The 27,420-nt window shown below is 28.3% G+C and overlaps 1 protein-coding gene across 2 annotated transcripts in view; it reads left to right on the top strand.

Annotated features, from left to right (window-relative positions):
- Window positions 1-3,893: 3,893 nt before the first annotated feature.
- Window positions 3,894-27,420, top strand: part of LOC107455042 (metabotropic Glutamate Receptor) — a 154,105-nt gene continuing 130,578 nt past the window's right edge. The window contains exon 1 of one of the 2 annotated variants that reach the window (XM_016072440.3): window positions 3,894-4,031. The gene's annotated coding sequence lies outside the window, so the exon portion shown is untranslated. Of the gene's footprint in view, window positions 4,036-27,420 lie in introns of both variants that reach the window. The other variant, XM_016072442.3, reaches the window with a different exon arrangement.

Raw genomic sequence — 27,420 nt, 5'->3', positions numbered from 1 at the left:
TGTGTTAGAATTTTTTTCTCCCTTTTTTCGCATCTAAGTTAATATTATACTCAACTCAAAATATATTTATTTCAGGAAATTTTTCTCATTGAGATATTTAAAAATAAACAAAACTAAACTACAAGTAACAAAAAGTATTCATATCAAAATAATTCATATATTACATCAGTAAATGTTCAGTAAAAATCTTATTTGAAGAGTAAATTAATTAATTTTAGAAAGTTTGCTAAACCAAGATGTTATCCTACTTCATTTGATAAAAGGTTTATACGATAGAATTCACCTTTTTTAAGAAAATGCATTTTTTTCTTACTAAAATATTAATTCAAAGCAACAAATTAATAAAAAATGTTCTATTAATATGCTAAATTTCCAGTGGATTAAAAATCTAAAAATGTAGTAATTTTGAATTTAATATATTTTAAATCATCGTAATATTAAACCATTTTAATCATCATGTTGATTTTGATCCATTCAGAAATAATCTTTTGCAGTGCAAACCATTCTTTATTGATAAAATAATTTATCCAATTTTTTATAGACCTTGTATTGTTTAGTACAGTTATCTGATCATGCTCAACTGACAATGTTCCAGTTTGACAGAAAAGAAGACTTTTTATATTTATACGTTGATCCAAAACATTTTTTAATGTTTCAAAATAATAACTAAAAATGTTTTTACATGATGAACTTAAACAAAAAAATCTTAATGGAATTGAAAGCTATGGAGCAGAACCAGTGTAATATGAATTAAAATTTTTCAAATATTTTTTTTCGAAGTACTGGCGTCATAACTACTTAGCATTTAAAAGCTCTTACGTCATTCCTACAGCCTACTCTGTAATGTACTACTATGTCCTTCTACAAAACAACAGGGTGTGTATCTGCCACTAGTTTCATGTGATTTTCGGGTCGATAATAGTCGCAGTTTAATCAAAAGTGACGGGTCCTGATTTTATCCCCTTCTTTCTCCCATAGTGGCAAAGATGAAACCTGTAATGTTCTTTACTTAATCAACTCTTCAATGAAAAAAAAAATTATGTCCTTAAGATCAAATCAAATTGATTAAAATTAACAGAGACTAAAAAATTCTGATAAAATTACACTACTGTGTGGTAATAATATTTCGGGTAAAAACAATATAATTCCGGTAAAAAATAATTCCTGTAATAAAACCAAAACCTATGTGATTTATAACGATTCATTTGGAAATCTCTTTGTTCACATGGTAACGGTTTACCATGAATTCTGGCTTTCAAAATTAAAGTTCATCACGCAGTTTAATAGAATATACAAACTTGAAATATAAATTTAACAGAATAAATTATTAAGCCCTGCTTTAAGGTGCCCTGATAAAATTACTAAATTTTGTCACATTAACCAAGTCTTATCTCACATTATAACATTATTGTATAGTTAATTGCATACCAAAATTATTGTCAAAGCTCTTCCTGTAAAAATTACTGAGATTTTTGGTGTTCAAATAGAGCAGGAAATACGGAATATTATACCTTATTCTGGTAGCTTTGACTAGGCTTTTTTTTTATCAGTGAAGTAATTTAAATAATTTTTCATTAAAATCTCAAGATCAGAACAAAAATAAATAGCACTATTCTTGCTAAATGCTGAGATTTTCCCCTTTTCATTTTTATAACCAATAATTTAAAATCAATTTATGCCTTTCAAAATGTCTTTAAAATTCTTAACTAAATATTTTTAAACGCAATTCAAACAAAAATGAAACTCCAGCAAACTATAAAAATGTATCGTTTTAGGTGGCTTTCGTTCATGCTTTTAAAACTGATTCTATAACACTGTGTAAAAAATCGATACTCAAATATTACGATTTTTTTTTTTGCTTTTGACGAAATAGTTGCTTGGTATAGGCTCCAACAAAAATTTTGTCAAAGTGACGAAATAACAATCGTCACTTTTTCAAAGAAACGAATTTCTTCAGAAGGAAGGAAATATTTCATCGTCCTATTTACTTCCCAAAAGAATGTAAGCACTTTATAAATCAGCTTTTCTAATAATTACTTTAACGCAGACACAATATAGATGAGGCAACGAAGACAGATAGATAGAGAGATAAATTACAGCCGTGCCCCAAACGGGATTCGAAACCAGAACCTTCCATATGCGAGACCATCTCCTTGAGCACTTTACTTGCCAGTTAAATTAGTCACTTAATTTTAGATTGTCTAGTCTTTACTGTAGTTTCGTCATTCTACATGACAATATCCGACAATGCACTACGCTGAAGTTTCGAGTTAAGTAAACATCTTTGTCACGCATTTGAGAATTTGCGTTTCGTCACAAATCACGAGATTTTGAGACGACGTTATTCTCAAAATTAACGAAATATTGCTCAAGGATTACTAAAGCTACAAAAGTTAGAGCTGAGAGTGCACAACTGTAATTTTAACAAGCATGCATAGTTTTAACAATTACTTTATGCATTATGATACAAAAAAATCAAAGGAAAAAATGGAGTTGTCGTAAACCGCTAATCATATAATGTAATAGTTATCCATTCATTAAGATCATGAGTATCATCACGATTCATAAATAAAATCAAATTATTCATGTTCAAAATTTCAAAGGTATAACACGTTCTAAATGTCTTAAAATATTCAAAAGCTGCCACTTTAATAACAGTTATAAATGTATTATAAAGGGTGATGTTCACAAAATTCTCTTTTATTTTGCTTGGATGTTATTAAATACAAAAAGAAAACATAGTCAAAAAAGAAAATTTTTATTTTGTGTATTAGGATAAATTTTTAAGCAGTTTATTGGAATCAAAACATAATCGTCTTCTAAAACGCTTAAAAAAACAACAATTTGTTCTAATGAATTACTATTAATAACATTTGTTTGCATTTAAAACTGCAATTTTAAAAACCCTCTTAAACTATTTTTTTTTCAAAAAATGCTGACATTAAAGTGTATAAATGCACACAATAAATTCGTAGTAAAATTTTGTTGAAAATATATTTAAAGAATATTGTACTGAAGTGTTATATTTACTGAACTAGCAGCGCTAATATAAATCATACTATTGAACAGAGTATGATTGATCAGAGTATAATTAAGCAGCTCTAAAATTCAGGCTCTTTATTGTTATATTTTTTTGCATATTTCGCCATATCTCGAGAACTTTATAAGTGAATCGAAACGTTTTTGCACCGTTTTTATACAATCCGTCTATCCAAAGATAATTCCATGCAAAAAATAAAGTTTTTATAATTATTTGCAATTTTTATTATTTTATTTCAGAATAGACGAAAAAATATTAAAATTGAAAGGCAAACAATTTTTTGCAACATTTCAGTAGCAAAATTTAAACAAACTTGGTCAAATAATCCCAGAGAAATTGAATTTGAAATATTTGATTTCTAGTCGCTTTGTGCACATGGTATTTTAAAATCTCTTTAAAAAAAGAATTTATATGCATTTTAAATTTGTTCAAGTTTTATTGAAAAATATTATTATGAATTAAATATGAAGAAATATATCTATTTACTGGTGAAAGATGCGTAATGCGAAAATGCCCTTGCTTCCCTTCATCTTTGGTGATGCTAAAAATTACTCTTTATTTGTGTCTTAAATAGAATTTAAAAAATGTCATTGTTCTTTAAAAGAGCTCATTCATTTCAAAGTCTGAATCATTTATGTTCTACTCGAGTTAATTTTTTTCACCCATTTAGAACAATAAACACTTTTTTCGCGACATTCTTTAAGTGCTGACACGTGTCCTATTGTAAAAAATTCTATCCGGCCTCCATAATGAATGTCTTTGACGACGAAAAACGAAAAAGTGTGGAATTAGCAACCCTAAGTGCCGGGATTGTCCGGAGAACGCAGGCGCAGGAATAGCCGCTCGCTAGCCGATCGGTACCGAAGGAAGAAACGGTGCTAGATCCGACGTCACAACGCAACGGCCTCTCAATCCTGCCAAGCGCGGCCGGACGTCCGGGAACTCTTTCTGCCGGCCCATCTCACCACACTCAACACTCGCCAACGAGGAGGTAGGTGAGAAATATCAGTCCAACCTTCTCCCAGTTCATCCTTCCTTTATTTATGACAACTCATTTACTCTTCTATTTCTCTCCCCATTCACTCACGCAGACGATTTCGTGCGTTGCCAATCTATGATATGCTAATTCTGATCGGCAATGTCAGTTTTTGTCTCCTTCGAGACTTGTGAGTGATGAGTCGAAAAATTTGTCTCGTTTGAGTTCGTTTTATTTGGCAGACGATTTTATCTTTTAATTAAAGTTGTTTCATTAAAGATAAGTCTCTGATCGTTCAATGTCAATTCTCATTTTCTGTGAAACTTATTCAGTGAAGAGTTAGGAAATTCATAACTTTTGAAATCGCTTCTTCGATGAAACGGTTTTAAATTTTAAGCGAGGCGAGAAATTACTAACTTCAAAAGAAATGAGTTAATAAGAAGAGGCTAAAAAAATGTCTGAATATCGTTTTTAGTTTATTGAAATTTATTGTTTTAGTTGATTGTAATGTATTGTTTTTAAGTTTATTATAATTTATTGTTTTTAAGTATATTATAATTTATTGTTTTTCTTGATTTTATTATTTTTTATTGATTTTATTACTTTTTATTGAATATAATGCATTTGATAGAGAATGAAAAATTGGGCTAAATTTTGATTACGATATATGGGAAAAATATTATCATAATGCAACGTAGAGCAAATGAGTATTCTATTTTTAGCGTAGTCATATTTTTAAACCATTCTCTTTCTTTCATAAATGTTTTTCATTCCTTTCCTTCCCTTGTGACATGCAGTATACTTTTTATAAAAAAGATGTGTTTCAGATTGTATTTAGCAATTTTGAGGCATAACTTTTTTTTCATAAAATTATGTCCTAGGTATTTTGATAAGAATGTTTGATTATAATCAAAAGTATTGATCGTTCGTTTAAAAAAAAAGTTAGATAAAATATCCAATTTTTGTACGAAAAGTGTAGTTTATAATGAATTGTATCAATTATTAATGCCAGTGTAGTTATGTATTAAAATATATGATTATTAAACAGATATATGATTATTAAAAAAACACAGATAAATGATTATTAAAAAAATTGAAACTTTTTTTTAAATCAATATTTATAAGCATACCTTAATGGCATTTAACATTTTAACAAAATTAAAACTGCAACAGTTGAATTTAAGTCTTACATTTTAAATAATTATGAAACCTAAATAAAACAATCAAATCAATTTGAATTATCTGATGAAGTGTTTCACTTATAATTTCTTATTAGAATTCTTGTTTTTTGAGTCTTTCGTGTCTTCGAAGAGAAAAAACATTATAAATTATTTACATTTTTTAATCAAATTTTAATGGTATTATAGTTCAAACTTTTAAATAAAAAACTTAAACTATAAAAAGACTTCTCATTTTATAAAGTTCTGTTTAATAATCTTTAAAATAGAATGATATAATCAATTTTCTGCTTTAATTAACAAAAGAATTCTTATGTAATTATGATTAAAAAGGTGTTTTTGTATTAGTAAATTGTATTAGAAACATTGTATTAGAACATTGTTTTTATGCGCCTTTATATTTAATATATTTAAACGTATTACTTTTTATAATTTCTACTCTTTTTATAACAAATTATGTATTTATGTAATTTAACAAGAAATATAAGATATTGCTTTCAAGAAATTTAACTATCTCAAATTAAGTAAAAGACAAATCCAGGAAGAGACAAACTTCACGTATATATTTTTACTGTATTTTATAATAAATATTACAAATGTTACTATAATGGTTACTTGTCTATTAAAGCACGCTGTAGAAAATTAATATTCAAGTGGAAATCTAACAATTTTTAATCATCCGAAATATATTTTTATTAAAAAAAATCAAAATGCCAAGAAAAGTTGAGATTGGCGTGTGATGGTCCTAAAAAAGAGATATTGACAATTCATTTAAATATTTTTTTTTCTAGAAACATGAATTTTTTCAAGGAATCTCATTTAAAAATATCCAATGCTGAGTTACACCTTTTCTCTAAAATGTGTACTAATTGAATCGACATTCTTGAATAAAAATTTAATTCTTACATTTAAACCTCGTTAGTATGAACTCGCTAGGACAGAAAAAATTTGTTTATTTCAATAATAGCTCACATTGTCAGTTTAAACATTTCTTAATAAATATTCAATAGAACATTAAAATTTTATAATAATTGCATATAACATACATTTTCTGAGAAATAATACTCATTGCATGTAACATACATTTTCTGAGCATTAATACTCATTGTAGATATGCAGACTTATATGTATATTTCCTTTTATGTTTTTAAAAGAACTTTAATGTCCTTCGCTTATTACCATTTTTTTCTAGTATTTTCAGTACAGTTAAGTGTTTTGAAACTGGCTAAGAATACTGCTTATTATTAGAAGAAATTGCAACTTGCATTATTTCATAAAACCCTTACTATCCGTTAAAATGCGTCTCTTTTTCTTCACATTCAACATGATTTTTTTTTATTTAAAATAATTTTCTACAGTCGAAATATAAAATTCGAAACTACAAAACGGCAGAAATGTAGGCCAGCTAACCACCATATATAAAAATGCAAAATAAAATTATGTCATGAGATTAATCGCTCTTGTGGAACTTGTAACCACATTGATTGATATTCAATTTATTTTCAGTCTAAATAACATTCTCAAAATTCAACGCGATTATTTGGAAAGCGACATCCAAGGAATGGGGTCTCATATTTTCATAATCGATAAAAAGAAAATATAAATTAAAATTAAGGGAATTTAATTAGAATTTATTTTTAATATTAGAAGCATAAAGGGAGTAAAAAAGCACATTTAAATCGCTTGTGAGAAAAGATGCATACATTGATAAGAAAGAACAACTGTTTCTATATGCGTGATAACCACCATTGTCAGATTTATCTGAAAGCGTAAAATCGTATGTTCCATAGATGGGTGACCTTGGAGTTGGAGACATAGGAAAATGTTCGACTGGTTTAGATTACAACTATCGACACTTCTGAAGCCTCTTTTGAAAAGCAGTATAAATTGGCAACTTTATAACTTAAACTAAATAAATGCTTCGAAACCGATTATAATACACAAGAAAAAAGCATTTTTGAACTAACTGTAAGAAATGTGTTATAAAATATAAATATTTAACGACAATATTTAAAGAATATTGAAAAACAGAGAGTTCAAAAAGTTTTATACGGATAATAAAATGCTGTTCAAACCTCCGACTGAATACACAAAACTTAACTGTTTGAGAATTAATTAGCATTACATTAATTAAATAATATTAATTCACTTAATAGTTACTTTATTAGTTAATAATTATTTTGTTAATCAATAATTATTTTATTAATCAATAATTATTTTACTAATCAATTTATAGTGTACTAGATATTTTGTACAATATGATATCTTAAAGAAATGCGCAAAGTAAGAAAATAGAATACTTTAAAAATTATTCATCTAGTAATTGGAATTTCTCGTGCTGAGACGTTATCTTAAAAATGTAAACTTATGCTTGGTAATCAAATAGTGCTGATGATATTTAAAATTAAGATGAAATTAGGCACAAAAACATGCTTTCCTAGAATAGCAAGCCTTTTTTCGATAGATTTGGAACTCCTGACTTTCAAAATACTGAAGAGCGAGTAACAATCTAGAAAATATTATCCCAATAACATAGGCAGGAAAGCGATCCAAAGTTTGGGCTTACTAATGCTAATTTAGTATTTTAAGTAATTTTCCTTATCTTAAAAATTATTTAAGTGATGCAAACGAATTCAGCACACAATTGTGAAACCGGTTGATTCATAAATACTTTTGAAAAGGGTAAGTGCTAAGAATAATTTTTAAACTGGTTTTTGTATTGTTTATAGTTTTTAATAAAGGTCAGGACCTATTTATTATGAGGTTTACAATTTTAGGTAAGTTTTTCGCTATTCCATTTTAAATTATCAAATTCAAAGTTTGAGCGAAATCAGTTGAATAAATAAGGGCAGAAATTTAAAATAGTAGTTTTAAATTTTTCTTTTCGAAGTCCAGGGTCCATAATCGTAGGGGAAAAAATTATGTTTATTTTGAGAAAGTATAATTTTGTATGCGATTTCGTAACTTAAAATCTCGTCTGTATAAAAAAAAGATAGATTGCATTTTTATTTGATATTGCTTCCAAGAATGTGAAATTCCGATCACAAGATTTTAAACTTTAAGGATGTTCCTTTTTTAGTTTTGCATCTTTTGAGAACGATTTCTTTAGGTACTTTTTTCCAATACCATTATACGAACCGCAGCTTAACTGGCTGTAGCTCGAAATACACTGAGAGACTAAATTATAATGACAGCCTCCTCAATTCCCTGTTGAACCACATTTAGCCCGTTATATTGCTCGAAATCTTCTTGGCATAGATTCCGTGTGATGTTAGTAGGTGGTAGGAGGAATTTGACCCCCTATCTGATGAACTGCACTTATCAGTTCCACCAGATAGGATGGCACTGGATCCAGCTGTCTGATGCCCTTTTCGATCTTATTCCATCTCATCATTGGATTGAGATCTGGGGATTGTGTGGGCCAATGAAACAAAGTAAAAGCACCGTCATGTTCTTCGAATCATCTGACGACAATGTGAGCTGCATGATAAAGGAGCATTGTATTGCTGAAAGTATCTATCCCCGGCAGGGTACACCGTTAACATAACAGGATGTACTTGATCTGCGATAGCACTTAAATACCCTTGGGCATTTAGGCGTTGTTCCACAGGATTCAAAAGATCCATGAAATGCCAAGGAAAACATCCCCCAAACCAAAAAATAGCCTTCAGCTTGAAGTGTTGTGGCAATGTAGTTGGGGTCCTTGCTTACACCATGAACGAACCCTGCCATCTGCATGGTGTAATGGAACACGTGATTTATCAGACTACATGCTCATTTGCAAACTGGAGATGTCTTCTCTTGTTCAAGGCTGACAGAAGACGCTTTCGAGCAAGTCATCGGCTCCCATAGCCTGTACGGTGTAATGTGCGGCCCACAGTTCTTTCAGAGACCTTAGCAGTTGAACCTTCATTATGATTTTCCACTATTTGACGTACTGTAGCTCTTCTGTTGAACTGGACAACTATGGAAAGTCTCCTTTAAACTCGAGTATCAGTAGCCGGTGACGATCACAAGCCTAACGTTGAGACCCAATTTTCTGCTTGTTAGTCCACTCTCTGTACACATTAACAACTGCTGCTCTCAAACACTTCACAAGAGCAGCCGTTTTGCTGATTCTGGTTCCGATGCTTCGAGCGCGTACAATCATCCCACATTCAAACTCAGTTAAGTCACTTTTTTGCCCATATATCCGAGCGTAACACAGTGCAATTGATGGCTCAATTGCCTTGCATTCCCTTTTTGTAACTATCCCGCTCTCTAGCGGCAACACTGTGAAGCAATAACTCATTTTGCATAAAGCTGTCAGGTGGTTATAATAATTTGGCCACTCAGTGTTTATTCACAATGCGTAACAGTGCGTATCAAAATAACATTTTCCCAATTATACCTATATATAAATAAAACAGGATGTTGATACAAAAAATCTGCTGTTCGCTACCAATCCGTTCCAAATTAGGTGTACATACGTTCAAAAACATGGCGGAACTTACTGTCTGCTTTAAAACTCCTTCCGACCTCCGGTTCTCGAGCTACATCCCAAAAAAATAATTCTCCATGGGAACTTATTAATATATTACAAAATGAGTGATCAGCTAGCTTCCAGCTCTAATCAATCAAAGATAAGTTCGCGTTCTTATGAGTTATTAATCTTAGGTTTTCTAGGTTAGCTGTTACAAGTAAAATCAACGTTAATAATTTCGCGTTTTATGAAAAGGACGTCATTGAATTCGTATTTTAAAGATATCTCCTGTTCCTTATATTGATACTTACGCATTTAAAGCGGCGTGTATCTATTAACTTAATTAACGGAAACTAAACCAGAACTAATGGAATAAAATTTAAATCATCTATTTAGCCAGGGAAAAATTTTGGTAAAGTCTGAATGTCACATTTTAAATCACGCTGTATGTATTTAGTGAGTTGAATTTCTAATTTAGATTATTGCAAATCTAATAGTATGAAGCCGCACTGAAATATACAACAAATAATAAAAAATAAAGGCTGTATATCAGGTGCCACGAATGTGTAGGAAGGCGATACTCATCAGTATCGGAGGACGGTAACAAAAAGCTATTACTAGATTACCTATATTATGCAAATTGGTATCATAGGTCCTCATTACTACAGTACTTATAACGACAATACCAGAAGGATTCAGTACTACGTTTAATTTAGAATTAATGTCGTCAATAGCAGTTTAATTTTTATGATCTTTAAATAAAGCACCGATTTTAGTTTTCTCGCCAAAAGTAATTATGAAAATATTAGTGTAGTTACTAATTTTTCTCAAGAATTCCAATTAATTAATTTTGATAATAGCTACATATTAACATAAAAAATGTTTGTATTAAAATGCGAAATTAATGGAGAAAAGGTACTTCTTAGTATACCAGGATATAAACAGTGTAACTTAACATAAGGTATATAAAGCGCAAAAAATTGTATATTGTTGCTGACGTTTATGATACTTGATTAATTTTGGTAATCGGTACAAATTTAAATGACAAAAATAAGTTTGAAACTAAAAAGCTAAAATAATGAAGAAAAGGTACTTCTTTATCTGGAAAAACCATAAAAAATCTCCCTATTATTATTGACGCTAAAGGTGCTTCGCTATTTTTAGTAATAGGTACTACTGCTATTATGTTAATTGGTGTTTTTTAATAAGTGCAAAGTATACCAAGTTTGTACCAAGATATCTCTGAGGAAATAGGTTTTTACGGCTACAGAAGAACTATGTACAGTGAGCAAAAGACATCACGTTGAATAACTTTCGTTCTAATGATTGGATTGTAATGATCGGTACTAAGTGTCAATCTTTATGGCTCCTGGGGGATACCTTAAATATGCTAATTATGTAGCGTTAACTATTAATGAAGTTACGAAATTGGATACAAAAGTGTACTTTCTCTGAATGAACAAACATTTTTTTTAACGTATTTGGATCCTTAACCTTCAAATTATAAGGGGCAACACTAATTTGTGAAATACGGTCCCCCTAGTTTGTTCAGGAGAGCGATCCAAAGTTCGAACTCCTTAATGTTAATTTCCCTTTTTGCGTTTGAAGTCATATTTTAAAAACTAACTAAGCAATTAAAAAAAGTTGCACCCACTCTTAAAACCCCCCGTTTACCCAAAGATAATTTTATGCAAAAAAAATAATTTTGATGATTATTTATTATTTTTTTATTATTTTATTCCATTATGGATGAAAAAATTTTGAATTAGGAGATATAAATTTTTTATACCATTTTAATCTACGTAGTTATCTATAACAAAATTAAAAGTTTCAACAGTTTTTATTTAGTAGAAGTCGAGAAAAATTAAAATTAATTATTTTTGAAAAAAATAATTTGGTGACAATGTCGAAATATTTAAATGGGGCGATTAATATTTAAATGTGTAGATAACTTACGGGAGATTTGACTAACGCGCAAAACATAAAATTTCATTCATATTTTTCTCGCTTATAAACGATAGCTAATCCTTTTTCTTTCAATTATAAAAAACGATTTTTCTTTTTCAGTCTAAAAATGTGTTCGTAACTTAATAAAGAGATTTAAATAAAACATTTTATTAAATAAGAAACATTTTATTCATCGAATGTCGAGTTTTAAGAAAGTATGTTTCTGATGTTGCTGTTGTCGTCGGCCATTAAGGCAGAAGCAGTGCAATTGTTCATGTTTGCAAGTGGCGCCATCTATGTCCAAGAATTCGACTTATTTCACACCCATATGTCAAACCCGTTTATAGGTCGAATCAATTCATACATCCATTCATTCGTCTACAGATCATAATCTTGACCTGAACCAGAGAACTATCTATCGCAAATTCAGTATCCTCAGAGGTATTGATTTGTTATAGGACCATGAAAGACTTTGTGACCCGAAAGATTCAACGTGCACTAGTCACCATTTACTTCACGGAGCATGTTTCTGATAGAATGTGTATGCATCATCTTTTTTTCAATTTTATTTTTTAGTTTGCTCCTTTAATAATTTATTCAATTTCAATATTCAAACGTATGCATAGATGTGGAATAATGTATTTATCAATTTCTTCAATATATATTTAATAATTATTCATTCGAATACGTAGTCAAGATTTTTAAGCATCTTAAAATTACTCAACATATTATGTATCATTTTAATCTAAAAATAAATTTTTTAATTACCTATCCACACGTGCTTGCAGAATTATTTTACAAACTATTTAATTAAATTTTATCATTTCTCAAAATCTTATTCTTTACGCTACCGCGTATAATCTTTTTCCATTGATATACTAATCAGTTGTTTTAGTACTTTAATTTAGGTTTTCGTTTGAAATAAATTTCCTTTTTTAATTATTTTTAAGTCTTTATTAAAGGAAAACTTAGAATTATATTGCCAGCTAGCTGAGAATTAATTCTTGTTGCGAAATTAAAAGTATTCTGCTGATCAAAATTATTCAAGGAAAAACAGCTGACTATTTATTAAGCATACTATTTTTTTGAAAAATAAAAATAAATTTTTTATTGTCTTTTCTTATTGCTTCTTATTTATTTCGATAATGAAAAGTAAATGCACAGCAAAAAATACAACAGCTTGAATTGTTTTTTAAATGAACAGAATTTTATGGACATAAAAGAAAAAAATTTGACGTTCAAACTTATTCTCGCCCGCTAATTTTACGAAGGTTGCCCTTTTAAAAAGGATAAAAAAAATTTGCTTAAAAAGTTGTTAATATTACTTCTCAACTTTAGATCAGTTTAAAAAATATTGTTATATCAGGAAAATGCTCGATATGCCTTATTTTGTTAAACAGCAAATTCTAAAAATAGAAAATTGTAAAAAGCTTCTTAAACCGTGCTATTTTTGGAATCATCTAAAAAATTGTTCTTTTCTTAACTTTAGAATTTCCTTAATGCTAAAATAAGATATTTTAAGAGATTTTTGGATAGCAACAGACGTAATTAATATATTTAGCAAATAGTTTTAATAAACTTTTTTTAGAAATTATAAATGGAAATTGTTCTTTTATTTCGCCGTAAAAAGACAAAATTGTTAGTGTTCATTTAATGCTCAATTGAAACGTGAGAATGATTTAAATAATCCCAGAATTTAAATACGTTTGGACGTAACATTAAATTGCGTGAAACAGTTAGAAACAATTAAACTTATTAAAAGCTCGAATTATTTTAGCGAAAAATAAAATAAAGGGTAAAATATAAATTCTATTGAAATGAGCTTTTAAGTATACACTAAAACATATCTAGAATAGATTTTGGATCGATGAATAAAAAACATATTTTCCAAAACTACATTTACATTACTACATCGATATAATTGACATATAATTACTTAACGCTGATTCCAGGGGAGAGGGTAACACGTTTTTAACACTAATAACACTTTTTTTTCTTCATTCGCGTCATGCTAGTCTTAAAAAAGGGCGTTTATTTTCGTCATATATTTTGACGCCAATGAATGTTTTACCAACAAGTATAATGGATCTTTTTAAATCATTATTTTGATCAGAATCTTATGCTGAAAGAAGCAAACTTCTGAAAATTATTTTTTCAACTGAGTTCATGCGGTCCTTAGAGCATTTAAAAAATCGTGGCACATATATGGAAATAAAGAAGTTATTTTTAACTTTAAAATTAAAATTTCAAAACCTAGGATTTATTTACCTGAATTTATATATTGAAATTACTTATTTAATACTGTGGTGAATATAACCGTAATAAAATGCACTTATCTTCTTAGTTTTGCAGCCACTATTACAGTTTCTTAAGGACCTTACGAATTCTGTTTAAAAGGAGACTATCGTATCAGTGAAATGTATGTAATGATGGTAAGAATCGTAAAATGAGTTTGTAATAAAAGGAATAAAGCAACTAAATTATAGTAGCAATATTTGGTGATCGTAATTGTTGAACATATTGAGCGACATTTAATGGTGAGTTTAAGAAAATTCGTTTAAAAACGTATAAAAACATCAGGATGCTAACTGCAAATTATCTGAAGAATGCCACGTGACTCACATATTTGGTAGAATAAAGCGAATTATTTAAAAAAATGAATTATACAATATTTTTAAAGGTATATTTTTCAGTCTTTTTTTAAAATGTTAAATGAAATTCACTAATTTCGTCAATTACGAAAAAAAGAAATATCTCCAAGAAAAAATAAATGAACTATTAACAAAAAGAAAAGAAATAAGATAATTATATATAAAACCTTGTGAATTTGCATAATAATTTCTTCCACACATTTTACAATTTTTACGGGATCTTTTTCGCGATTTGTCCTATAACCCTGTATGTAATCAAAATAGTCCAAAATTGGTTTTAGTATAAAATATTGATATTTAAAGAAGTTAAAATCAACTTAAATAGAAATATTACCTTATAAAAAGTTCATGTGTTCAAATACTAAAATCTTGGAAAATTATAAGTAATTTATAATTCGATTCAAATTTTATTTTTAAAAGAGATGAAAACGAAAGCAATCTTTGCTTTATGCGCAGCAAATCAGCTAAAAACAAATCTGTTGTCTAGAAACTTCTTGGCCTTTTTGTGGGACGACACCAAATATATAAAATTTCCTAGTTCCCTAAATTTTTTTCCCATTTTTTCATAATTCTGTATATCCCCTCCTACTGAATATAATTATTTTGATTTTGAAGACAAGATGAGCTTCTAAAAATATGAGTTGCTTGAATAACATAAAGCCACCGAGAAGGACAAAAGTAAGGTTTTTTTTACCTGAGAAAATTGTTCATTGTGGTAATTTTTGACTATCAGAAGTTGACTTCAAGCAATGGAAGTATGCCAAATGATACTGAATATTATTAATCTTTTATTTTGAAAGGATGAAGTACGAAAAACATGTTTTGCTTAATCTGATTAGGCGAAACCAACGGGTATTGTCTTAGGTTAATAAAGTGTGTCGATATATGCCTTTCAGTTTCGTGAATTATTTCGAAGCGTTGATATATATTGATGAATTTCTTTTTCTCCCACACGAAGAACGGATATTCAGCTGGTATAAAATATTTTGAGGTATATTAAATTTGAGAGAAATTAACGTTTCTTTTTTTTTTACCATGAATGATGTTTTTAGAGCTATGTAAGTCTATATTTTCTTGTAATATGCTGTTTGCTGCGTAATAGATAGTCATGCAATTCTGTAAATAGTTTTGAATCAAATTACGGGAAAAAGTACAGACATCTTAGGTTCATCATCCGTAAAACCCATTTTCACTGAAAATTTAAATTTTTCCATAAAATTTCATACCACGATCTTTACAGAAATATTAAATAATTGCAGTAATTAATTGATTTACAGTAATTAATTCATAGTAAATATTACTGTAAGTATTACGATATATCAGATTTTTTATTTCGTAAAAGTACCCGCACACTGATTTCTGGTACTTTTTGCTGGAGTTTGAACTGGAATTTCTTAAACTGAAATGCATGGATCAATTCTGCAAATATTCGATAAACAAATAAGTTTGTTAATAAATTTTCCTTGTCTTTTATTGTAATACATAATAAATTGCAATACATAAAGATTACAAGAAAACTTTAAACTACAAGTAAGGATGTGCTTTCTACTACAAGTTAAAATAACTTAAACGTAGCATTCTAGGTTTAGAAATTTTACTAGTCTAAATAAAAATGTGTTTTAAAACTTTTATGGAAAAATTATGTTAAATTTATGCTTAAAATTTTAATGCAAATAGCATTGTAAGATTGTAAAACATTGGAATTTTAATACATTATAAATAAAAATATGGTATTTACCTTTTATTTAATTTCTTGAAATTTTAAGTAACTTTAGAGGGTAATATTAAGTTCTGCGTTAGCAAGCTTAAGTTTTTATTAATGTGTGGATTTACCTGTTTCAATTTGTAGCTATAAACTAATGTAAACATAGTCCAAACTGAAATAGTATGGGAAATTTGTCTTAAGAAAGAATAATGTTTTTAGGATTATATTTTTTTATAATTTTATAAAAGGAATTAGTCAGAAATTGCTTTGAAAAAAAAACTATAACTAAATTAATGATTTGAAGCATTTTAAAAAATATTCATTTAAAAAGCTTAAAGAAGTATAAAAAATTCATTTTTAAGCAAGAGTAACGTATTTATTCATTTCTTTATTTTTTTAAGTATAGACTACTTTATTTTCATTAAAACATCTTTAAATAGGACGGGATTTAAAATTTAATTAATAATGGACACGGAATGTTTTAACTCATTTCTTTTTTATAACTCTTTTTGAAACAAATAACTTTGTTTTCTCTCTTAAATAAAACTTAAATTTTATTCTTATTGTTAAAAAAATTTCGTTCTTAAAATATTAAAAGGTGTTTTTTTCTCAACGTAAGAATATATAATACTAGATTTTAAAATAATGTATTTCATAAAATAATAAAAATTGTGTTATTGTTTAGCAAATTGTACAAAAATCGCTTAGAATACATTTTTAAAAACTAAGAGCATTAAGAAAATATAAGTAGCTAAATACAATTAAGTAATTAACTTACCATTAAAAATAATTTCATTTTATTCTTAAAACAGTAAATTATTTTTTAGTTTTGTTTAATTTGTTCTGTTTAACTTGTTGTGCTTATTTTTATTCTATGAAATAACAAGCATTAGTTTGAAATAACACTTTTTTTAAATTATAGTTGTTTTGCGAAGAGAAAGCATATTCTGCACTGAGAAAAAAATGTGCTGTCAAAAACCCCAGAGTATGGTAAACTTTACCGTCGGTGTTTCTAGCTCTATGGGAACACCAAAAACGTCGATTATTATTTTTGAAGAGCTCCGATAATAATTATATTAAAATTAATATTAAAATATGGTTTTATAATGTGTGCTAAAATTTAGAAAATTTAGTAAAATTTGGTTATTTTATCAAGACACCTTAGAGCATGGCATAAAACTAATTTTTTCTGGTAAATTAAATTTCCAGTTTTGTATTTGTTTCTAAATGTGTGGTAATAATAACTATAATGTTGAAAACCAAATTTTCGGTAAATTGTTACATTATGAATGGAAAATTACCAAATGAATGGTTTAAATGCTGGATATTTTAGTTTTATTAGACAGAACTGTGTAATTTTTTTTTAACAGAAATGTCATAACCATGCAGTACGACAATTTTGCATAATTTCTTTCTCCGTGCGAAAAATACTCTTAAATATTAAACATTCATCAATCAATTTAATTTTTATTGTTTTTCTTCCTTTATAATTGCAATTGCTTTAACAATTTAAGACTTATAGAGTTTTAATTTTTTTTTAATGACAGAAACCCCTGAAGAACTTGTAGCATCGGACTAGACACTGGAACTAAAAATTTTAAAACAATTACTTCCCAAAAATTATTTTAAAATGTTATTAACTGCTTATAAATTTATTTTTATAATATAAATTTCATTAAAAGTTAGAAAATTTGAGAATTTTATTCTGATTTATCTGACTTTATACATTGTTTCATATATCTTATTTCATAATGTTGTTTGAACTGTTTTCATTTATTCTAAGTAATTATTTATAAACGCCTTTGAAACAGTTTAATATTAAGCCCAAAAAGCAGACATTTGGGCATTTTAGATAGCAAACACAAAAAACAATCTTTGAGACTATTTGAAACTCTGATAATTTGTAAGGTTTCATTAAACCTATTCATTCCAATTTTATTTATTATGCGGACTTCTACTAACCAATGTTTATTTAACATACTCCGCAGTTGTATTCGAAATTTATTTTCGTTACCTGAATCGTGAAACAGAGACAGAGGACAGAAGTTGTATTTTACACATTCAAATTGATGTGCTAGTCATAATATTTCAAAATAAATTACTAAGTTTAAAAATTAAGCTCATATAACATTCATACATTTAAATACAATAACTGAATTTAAGGCTATACAAATTTATGTGGCTCATAATGCAGTGCTGTTTCTAATGACATTTGGACAAGTCAAACTCACCAGCCACTTGCTTTTACGAATTAAATCAGGAAGGTGCGCTTTTCGTTAGACAAAAGATCACCGCAAGGGAGAAAGTACGTGTTAGTTCATAACCCCACGCATAAATGGGAGCACCACTCATTCACGAGACCACTTTCCAATTTAGACATGGATCTGAAGGGAATGGAAATTTTCTCCTGGTCTGTAAAAAATACTGCTCAGAGAGTCTGCTCAGTGGGCTACCACTGGACTTTCGATTCCACAGATTTTTTTTGAGCATGTATATCGCATGTTTATCCGAGGGATCTCGGTGGAGTCGGGGATAGAACCTCAAACCTTTCCAGACCGAGTCGGATTCTCTAACCACTGGGCTACTTCAGCTCATAATGCAAAGTTCAATTATGAACTACTGCTGTATTTTCAGCAGTTTTGTTCTCTTTTTTTAACTAATAAGAACTGTTGTAGGAATTTTAAAACAAATTGAACCCTAATTTGGATTAAATAAGAAGTGAAATGATTTTAATTGATAAATACTTGTCAAATTAAAATAATAGTAGTATTAAATTTTATCCATTAGTTGTATAAATTGACGAAAAAGGAAATAAAAACTAATTATACAAAAATTAGCAAAAGTTTTTAAAGTCAATGAATGATAAATTAAGCCTAGAATTAAAATCATTAGATTTATAAACACGTAGTAATTTAATCAAATAAAATCAAGAGATTATTACAAATTTTTTCAGTAATAATAAATCCCGTACAGAATTGAAAGCATTGGATTTATTAAAACTTAGTTATTTATTCAGATAAAATAAAGAGAAGTAAAACTTGTTGGGTTACATAGTAAAATTATTAAGTAAAGCATTAAAGAAAAGTTAAATCCATAATAGCATTTATTGGAGGTTTCAAAAATGCAACTCTTTTTATTGTTGTGGAACTTTCATAAACTTTTATTTCCTTCATTATTAAGGCATACCAAGAAGTTAAGTGAAAGCTACGTTTTTTTTTTCTTCAAGGGAATGCGATAAAATTCTTTGTACTTTTATGTATTCTTACCTTCAGGTTATTTAAAGGTAATTGCTTAGTTTACAATAGGCTTTCTTATCATAAATATTTCCTTAAACAAAATATAACATAAATTCTTAATTTTTAACACCTTCGAAAAAACATAAATTAGGAGATAAAGGGAAAAGGTAATTTAGAATTAGGATCTTCATAAAAATATTTTTTAAGGATAAAGAAATAACATCTTTGTCATCTTTTAAAAAGAATTAAAACATTTAGTATTTAAATATAGTCATAGATAATATTTAATGTATAAGGATCATATATTTTTTATAAAAAGAAGAGAAGAACGGGGAAAAGTATGATTTTAATACAATTATGTAAAATTGCATGCAATCTTTCTTGATGCTTCAGAAACGCAAATGAAAGATTTTTTTCGTAAATATTGCAAGAACATTGAGCAGCAAAAAATATCTTTTTGTCAAAAGCATTTTGAAACGGTTTAATTTATTTTACATAGTACGTAAAATACGTGATATACATACGTACGTAAATCTAAAGTCATTTTTATTGTTCAAACTTGATTAACTCAAACCGCAATGAAATTAATACTTTAAGGCAAAGTTCCTACCTAAGCAGTTTTGACAGTACAAGTACAGTCGAACCCCTTTATAGATTACTGTCTGCTGACCCAACAATATATGATTCGCTATAACCAACTTCTATGAAAATTTATCTTTTAGTATCTGACAATTGCATTGTTGTAAATAGTTATTACGATAGTGCATAATTTGTTTATTAATGAATAACTTATTAAGTTTATAATAAATCAAATATTAGAAATAAGGAAGACTAATTAATTTTTACAATCCATGGAAGGAACCAGTAATCTTTGATGGACTACAGTTCGATTTTAAGTAGAATTTACCAATTTTCGTATAGAGAATTTTTGAATAATCCAGTTTTTTTGTTCCTCCTAGAAAAAAATCAGCACTTTTAATGCCTACTTCACTTCTGTCAGGGTCACGTGATGTAATAACACGCATTTTCTGATGTTGCGAGCTAAAAGCTTGATATTATAAATATGATATTTTTTTTTGTTTTGGTTTTTTTTGAACAATGGATGAAAAAGAATAATAAAATGGTGAATNAAATGCCTGAAGGAAGAATAATAAAATGGTGAATTAGTTTTTGTAGAATTTTGCGTTATTTCTTTTGTAAAAGGTTACGACTGACAACTTCCATTTAAGAAAATTGCTGAAATTTATTGTGATTTGACATAGTGTTAAGAAATGCTGGCATTGTTTGCTGGCATTGAATGCTGAGGAAATGAAGTTGAACCCCATACATTTATAAAACTATGAATGAACTAATAATTTTACAGCTGTCCACTATAAGCATATTAAATAACTTTAGTTAAATGGGAGTTCAGAAGGGACCACTAAAAAGTTCACTACACCCTAGTGTACATTCTATCCGATGTTCATTATAGTGGGACTCAACTGTTATTCATTCTTGTTCCTACCTTTCCATTCTGTAATTTAATATCATTTAAGGAACGAAGAAAATAAACTTTAAACGTCATATGTGACATTTCTGATGTATGAGCATATGAGATATGTCATGAATGACGCATGATCAACGTAAAGTATATAGCAGCTTAAAATATGCATTCAGGAATCTGAATTGTTTTGCTTTATATCCAAATTTGGCCATTAAATAGAAAACACTTCACTTCTTTAGTGCCCTTTCTACACTTTCCGAAAAATACGTATTAATCGTCTATTCATAACTGGCCTCACATCACGAGTATTTACAAACACGCAAGCAAAAAATACAAGTGAAAAATTTCCAACGTAAAAAAACGCTTCCAATCTTAACAAAAATGCCTTTATCTACAATCTTAGACACATGAACGTTCACAGTGTTACAACAAATAGCAAAGCTTTTCATTCACGTTTCTGATTTTCGAAAATATTACAAACGTATCTAATTTTCTGCCGAATTTAATAGAAATGATGAGGCATAAAACTAATTGTTGCTCCATCTACTTAACTTGATAGCGAAGATAAAAAAATATGTATGAAAAAAAATCGGTTGAATGAATAGCACTCGATCTCACACTTATTGAAAAATAAACCATCAAACCAAATAATATACTTTATTTCCAAGATTATTTCATTACAGTAATGTTTTTATGGTACAAACAGAAATCTTATTGTAATTTTGTAAATTAAAATCTATTTCTAAAATTAAAGACATTTTTTACGTTACTTACAAATACAACATGTTGTTATAATAGCTCTCTCAATTATATTAACTTGAGGACTTTGTTCATATTTCTCATTTTGATACGAGAAAATATAAATCTGCAAATATAAAAAAAGTTTAAGTGAAAAAACCGCGTTTTTTTTACAAAAAGTCCAATCAAACAATTTTGTTTCCCTTTTAAGAAAATGGCGATAACATCACTGGGATGAAAATATATTAATAACATTATGATTGCTTTGTATATAAATGAAATAAATCTAATATATTACCTTTTAAAATTTTATTTTCATTTTGATGTTTGACAAACAAAACCTTGGCATTCCTACTTTTAAAAAAAAAGAGAGAGAGAGAAATTAAGAAAAAAAAATTGTGTTTGTCAGAATTATCTCTTTGTCCCTAAATAATTTCCTCGCGAAATAAAGTTTGACAACCACTATAAAACTTAAAATTAGTTTTGTACTCTAACTAGGAATTCACCTTATATATTGTAATTATAATTTATTATTCGATTGGCTACTTGAAGAAAAAAACTAAACTTATCATTTGCAATCAATATTTTTATGAAATCTATTCATTTGCAAGAGTGTCTCCCCAAAATCCTATCAATCGATAAAAATTTTCTCTGAAAATAACGATTAGCAAACATGTTAAAAAAACTTACATTTGATTTATAGTGTTGTTTTATTTAGCATTATTAATGTTTTTAAGTTATTGAATTACGTTCCATTTTGAAACTTAACCAAGCATAACATTTGGTTAATGTTCATACAAATTTTAAGAATAACAACTTTTAAGCGATATGTTATGCTCACTATTTAAAGTTTTTCCACAGATTCATAAAATTCAGTACACACACGCGTACCACTTTCATTGAGGTGGTTCGCGTAATGAAGGTGTTCAGGTACAATTAATTAAGTCCCACAATTATGTCAAATATACATGACATGACAACAAGGTTTTTTTTAGAGTGATGTTTTAATTATTCGTAATTATTTTACTAAAAAAAACTTAGTCAAAACTACCTGAATATCGCAGTGTTTCGGTCTCTATGGGAACAGCAAAAAACTGGGTAATTTTTACCGAAGCGCTTTGGTTATGATTCTGGTAAAACTAACAATAGAAAAGATAAAAATTTGGTAAATGAGGCACAATTTTGTAATTTTATCATGATATCTTAAAGGATGGCATAAGAATCATTTATTTGACAGCCTTTACTTTTCAGTTTTGTATTTTTTACTAAATGTGTAGTATTAAGAACTATAGTTTTGAAAACCTGAAATTTCGGAAAACTATATGAATGCAAAGATTTCTTAATGGATGGTTTAAATACCGTACATTTGTACATTTTGGCTTTATTATCAAGAATTAATCGGGATTTTTTATCAAAACAACATAGTAATATTAACAGACATAGTAATAATATTAGATTTTTTTTCTTTATATTAACGACAAGAAATCCAAAACATGAATATTACCTTAACAAATGAATTGAAATCTTCGATAACACTGAACCCATTAAAAAATCTACTATTGTCTTTTACACTGTTACCATTGACTTATAAACTGGTGCCTGTACTTTTTATCTGAACATGTTACGGAACAAAAAATCTGATATACTTTAATTTTTACAATAGTAATTGCCGTAAAGTCACTGAATCTCTCTAATTAAATAAATATTACTGTAAAAAAATTGCGGTATAATATCTTCTTACGGTAAAAATGGGTTTTACAGGTGATAAACTCATAGTCTCAATACCGTATTTTTGCAATGTACTTTTATACTTGAATTTCATATTAATTTCTTTTTAGCATTACTCAATTTTGACATTTAACAAAGCTTAAACAACAACTGTATAAGAATTTTTAAAAGAGGTAAAATGTGAAGTGCTTATTAGTCAGAAGCTTTCCACAGAATCCAATAAGCCCCGTAGATAAACAACATAAAGTTTGAAGAAAACTTATATAAAATTGTAGTAAAGACTTAAGTTCTTTGTAGCTTGAAAGGAACTTTTTAAACGCTTAGTCTAACGTATAAATCGCCAAAGTAAACGAATTGTTATTGAGCTCTTCTTCGTATGGCGCCAAGCACCAGTGTGTGCTTCTAAAATCAGCTCCGCTCGTTCAAGCGTAATATTTTTTATTAAATTTTCTCCCAATTCAGACTTCTTAAGAATAGTCTGAAGTATAAATTTATCTAAGAAAACGAACTGAAACTAGGAAATGTTTAACGTACTCCTAAGAGTTTTTCTTTTAGTAATCAGGTGGATTAAATGTCACTTCACGAAAGATAAAAATAAATTATTCTGAAGTCTTCTTTTTATCCTCTTTAGAAAAAAGTTTGCCTTCGATGTAATTTATTTTGAAATAAGCTTAGATTCTAAAACGTGAAAGGAAATAACGAGATTAATTATTATTTTTAGAAATGCATTGATAAAATTTTTTGATGCGGAACAATAAGTTTCTGAAAGTATTGATTAACGTATGAATTAAAAATATTAAATAATTCAATACGAAAAGAAGTTACTATATAACTGAAGAACAGTTTATATTTAAAATTAATTTCTATTTTGATGTGTGTTCACGAAAAAAAAATTAAAGGGGTATGATGACAGAAAAGAGAAGATTACTAAAAGAGTAACATAAAAGTATTACGTTAAAACCAAGGAAATATTACTCAAAGAGCTTATTATGTAACCCCTTTTTTGAAAGGCTCCAAAAGAATTTTCTTTCCTGATGGTTCTTCAATTAATAATTCTGTACTTTTATGTGTATTTTGAATTTAAAAATTAAATCAGTCCCAAAAATAGAAGAAATAATAGCAAAATAGTTATTAAGAAACAATCTCAAGAAACTGAAACAGTAAGCTATTACTAGGTTAAAAAAATTTTATTCGTTTCAAAAATATGTAAACAAAAATCTTCAAGTGCTCAAAAACAGGATCCATTTTCAAAACTAGTCGGTTGCAAATGATCATTTACGCTTGAAACATATCGACTGTTATTTCTTATTAATGTTTTTTTGAAGCGAAGGAAACTTTTAATCAAGTAAATTCGCTGCTATTTATGCATACTCTTATATAACAAACGGAAAAAATGTATAAAAACATCTATTTAAAATTTAATCTGGTAATTTTTTTTTTCAGATTCAACTTTTTTATTCTTAAATAAATAGAGAATAAAGCAAAAAAGAGAAGAAAAAAAAACATTATATCATTAAAAAAAATATTTTTTTCTCCTTTTTTCAGAATTTATTCAACTCGATCTTCAAAAGTTTGAAATGGTAATGCAATCCAAAACTATCAAATTGAAAAAAAAATATTAACAGAGAAAAAGAAGTAACCATCTCTTTCGTATGATACCAAAACTTTTCATTCGTTTTTTTACTAATTATTATATCTGAGATAAAAAAAAAATGCTAAAACAGAAAAAATTTCATTTTATTCCCTATTTTAAACTTTCAAAACAAAAGGAAAAACATTTTATTTGCCAAAAACTTTTAATGCCTGGAGGCATATTAAGAAACCCATTCTTATTTGCATCAAATCTAACACGATACCCGGGGGTCAAGCAATTAAAAATTTCAGCCATAAAACCAAATATATGCAATGAAAAACTTTTATTTTATACCTCAATAGCGCCATCACCTTCATTTAAGTGATGGAAAAAAATAAATATCACATCTAGTACAGATAATGGACTAATTAGGAAAATCTTCCATGCTTAAACTTCTTCCCCTGAGGGTTGTTTTCCACTTCAGAACTTCCCTCACAAAATCAGCCAAGAGATGACAGTCTAGTTTGCTTCACATTTATCAAGAATTAACGTAGCAATTAACTCGAGGGTGTTAAGACGGTAAAGAAGAAAACAATAACTCGAAAATTAATGATTAAATAGGAATTATCTGAAGGTTAGATCCTAGGATCGTTGAATCCTTAGGATGGAAGTCGTCAGGCATTCTAAGAAAGAAAAAAAAACACTAGTTTGGATGCGACTGAGATATTTAAGGGTGCGCATGGACAGCTGTTGCCATTCAAGCAGAACATATTTTAAAAATACTTTTGTATTTATTCTGTCGCGGAAAATGTATTATTGTTAGGAGCGTTTCTGAATTTCGCGAATCACTTGACATTGTAACTAAAAGGTTCTTAAGATTTTCAAAAAATTCTGACTTAATAATTCGATAGTCAGACTTTTTTGATTTTGTGGGGTTTCTTTATTTTAAAAAGTGGAGAAAATTTAACAAAACCCATTTAAACAAATTTTTACTGCTTTAACGATGTCATATATGAAACTCATATCTATGAGAATCAGTGAAAATATTATAATTTTTATCAGAAAAATATAAATATACAGTTTTTTTTTAATTTAGTGATATTTTAAAAAATATATAAATTTTTCTTCTACTTTGAAATGCTCCATCTTATTTTTTGTACGCAAGATCAGTTAATTTTAATTAATTGAAATAAAAAAAAATTCATGTAGACATTTAAGTAGCGTGAAAAATGGTACTTTCTATTATAAGTATAAATGTAAATTAATCTTAAGTTGTAAAAAGGAAATCATTAATAACTGAGATATCAAGCTATTCATATAATTATCCGAGAAAGCATTTTTTTTTAAAAAAATATTTATTTGCATCAATATTTATATACAAATGGTAGAAATGACATTTTCGCTTGATATTGTATTCCCTCATCTATTACTTGTTGACTTTGGATAATAACAAGTCTGCTTTTTAAACGAAACTGCTAAAAATAACAGCTACAGGTGATTCGTTAGTAAATCAAGTAGATGATTTTGACACTAAATGGCCTAGATTTAATGAAATTTAACAAATTGCTTCAAATTTCCAGTTTAAAGCCGAAGACAATAGTTTTACGAAAAATATATTTAAATTTTTTTTTTAATGGAGGCAGGGAATAGCAATTTTAAAAAAAATGGAAATCTTTGATGTAATATTGTATCTTTACTAAATTAAAAGTACACGTGACAGAATTAGAAATACAGTAGAGATGACAGCGCTGTCTATCAGGGATATAAATTGATATAAAAGAGAACTATCCTCAATTGCATGTAACTTATTAGCCATTTCAAGTGAGAGCGTTTAAAGTGAATGTAAAGTCGCACTAGAAATAATGCATCCAGAACATAAATTCCTAGATTTAACATGAAGCTGTGATCTCTTATAAATTAATGTTGCTGCTGATGAAATATTTAGAAAAAGTCGAAGAGTTATCGCCCATGACATTTGCATAGCACTTATTCTAACAAGAGTAAAAGAATGATGTAAATACTTTAGCCACTGAAATTGTACTACTCCTCTTTGTCCTACGCTGAGTGTTTCATTCTTAGTTCGATTTAAATTTATTTTAAATTATCTCATATAAAATATTCAATCAGAAAAGCGCAGTCTGCAGTCCCTCGCACCACCTACCATTTAATTCTCTGAGGAGAGTTGCCGCTATTGATGCTACACTGTTGGTTAACAGATGTTAACAGATTATTTAATTGTAATTTGACCATATTAGAACAAAACTGTCAAACAACTATAAATAAGATGGTATTTGATCAGTGTTAACTGTGAGAAAAAAACGTTTATTTACTACTTTCTCCTAATACTGTTAAACAACCAGAATTTCATCTCACCAACTAATAAGACCTAATGAAGCCACTTAGTTCCTTACAGCTGGGTACATATTAAGGCTGAGAGGGCTAATCTGGTGATCCTATGACCTACAGAATGAGGGCACGAGTCCCAGCGTTGACACCACAATATTTCCTCCATTCCCTTCGCATGAACAGTTTCTAGTACTCCCCAATTTGTCAGCCCAAATTGTACGAATACGATACTCTTATTCTTTCATAGATGGCAGCACCATATAGTGGCTTAACATCAAAAAAGTCTGGTATTTTTCATTTCTTACAATCGGTGAAACAACCACGCGGTTTATATGATAAAACACAACTCACCCAACA

The sequence above is a fragment of the Parasteatoda tepidariorum genome, chromosome 4, assembly GCF_043381705.1.
Source record: "Parasteatoda tepidariorum isolate YZ-2023 chromosome 4, CAS_Ptep_4.0, whole genome shotgun sequence".
Lineage (NCBI taxonomy): Eukaryota > Metazoa > Arthropoda > Arachnida > Araneae > Theridiidae > Parasteatoda > Parasteatoda tepidariorum.
This window is presented reverse-complemented; position numbering and strand designations above follow the sequence as displayed.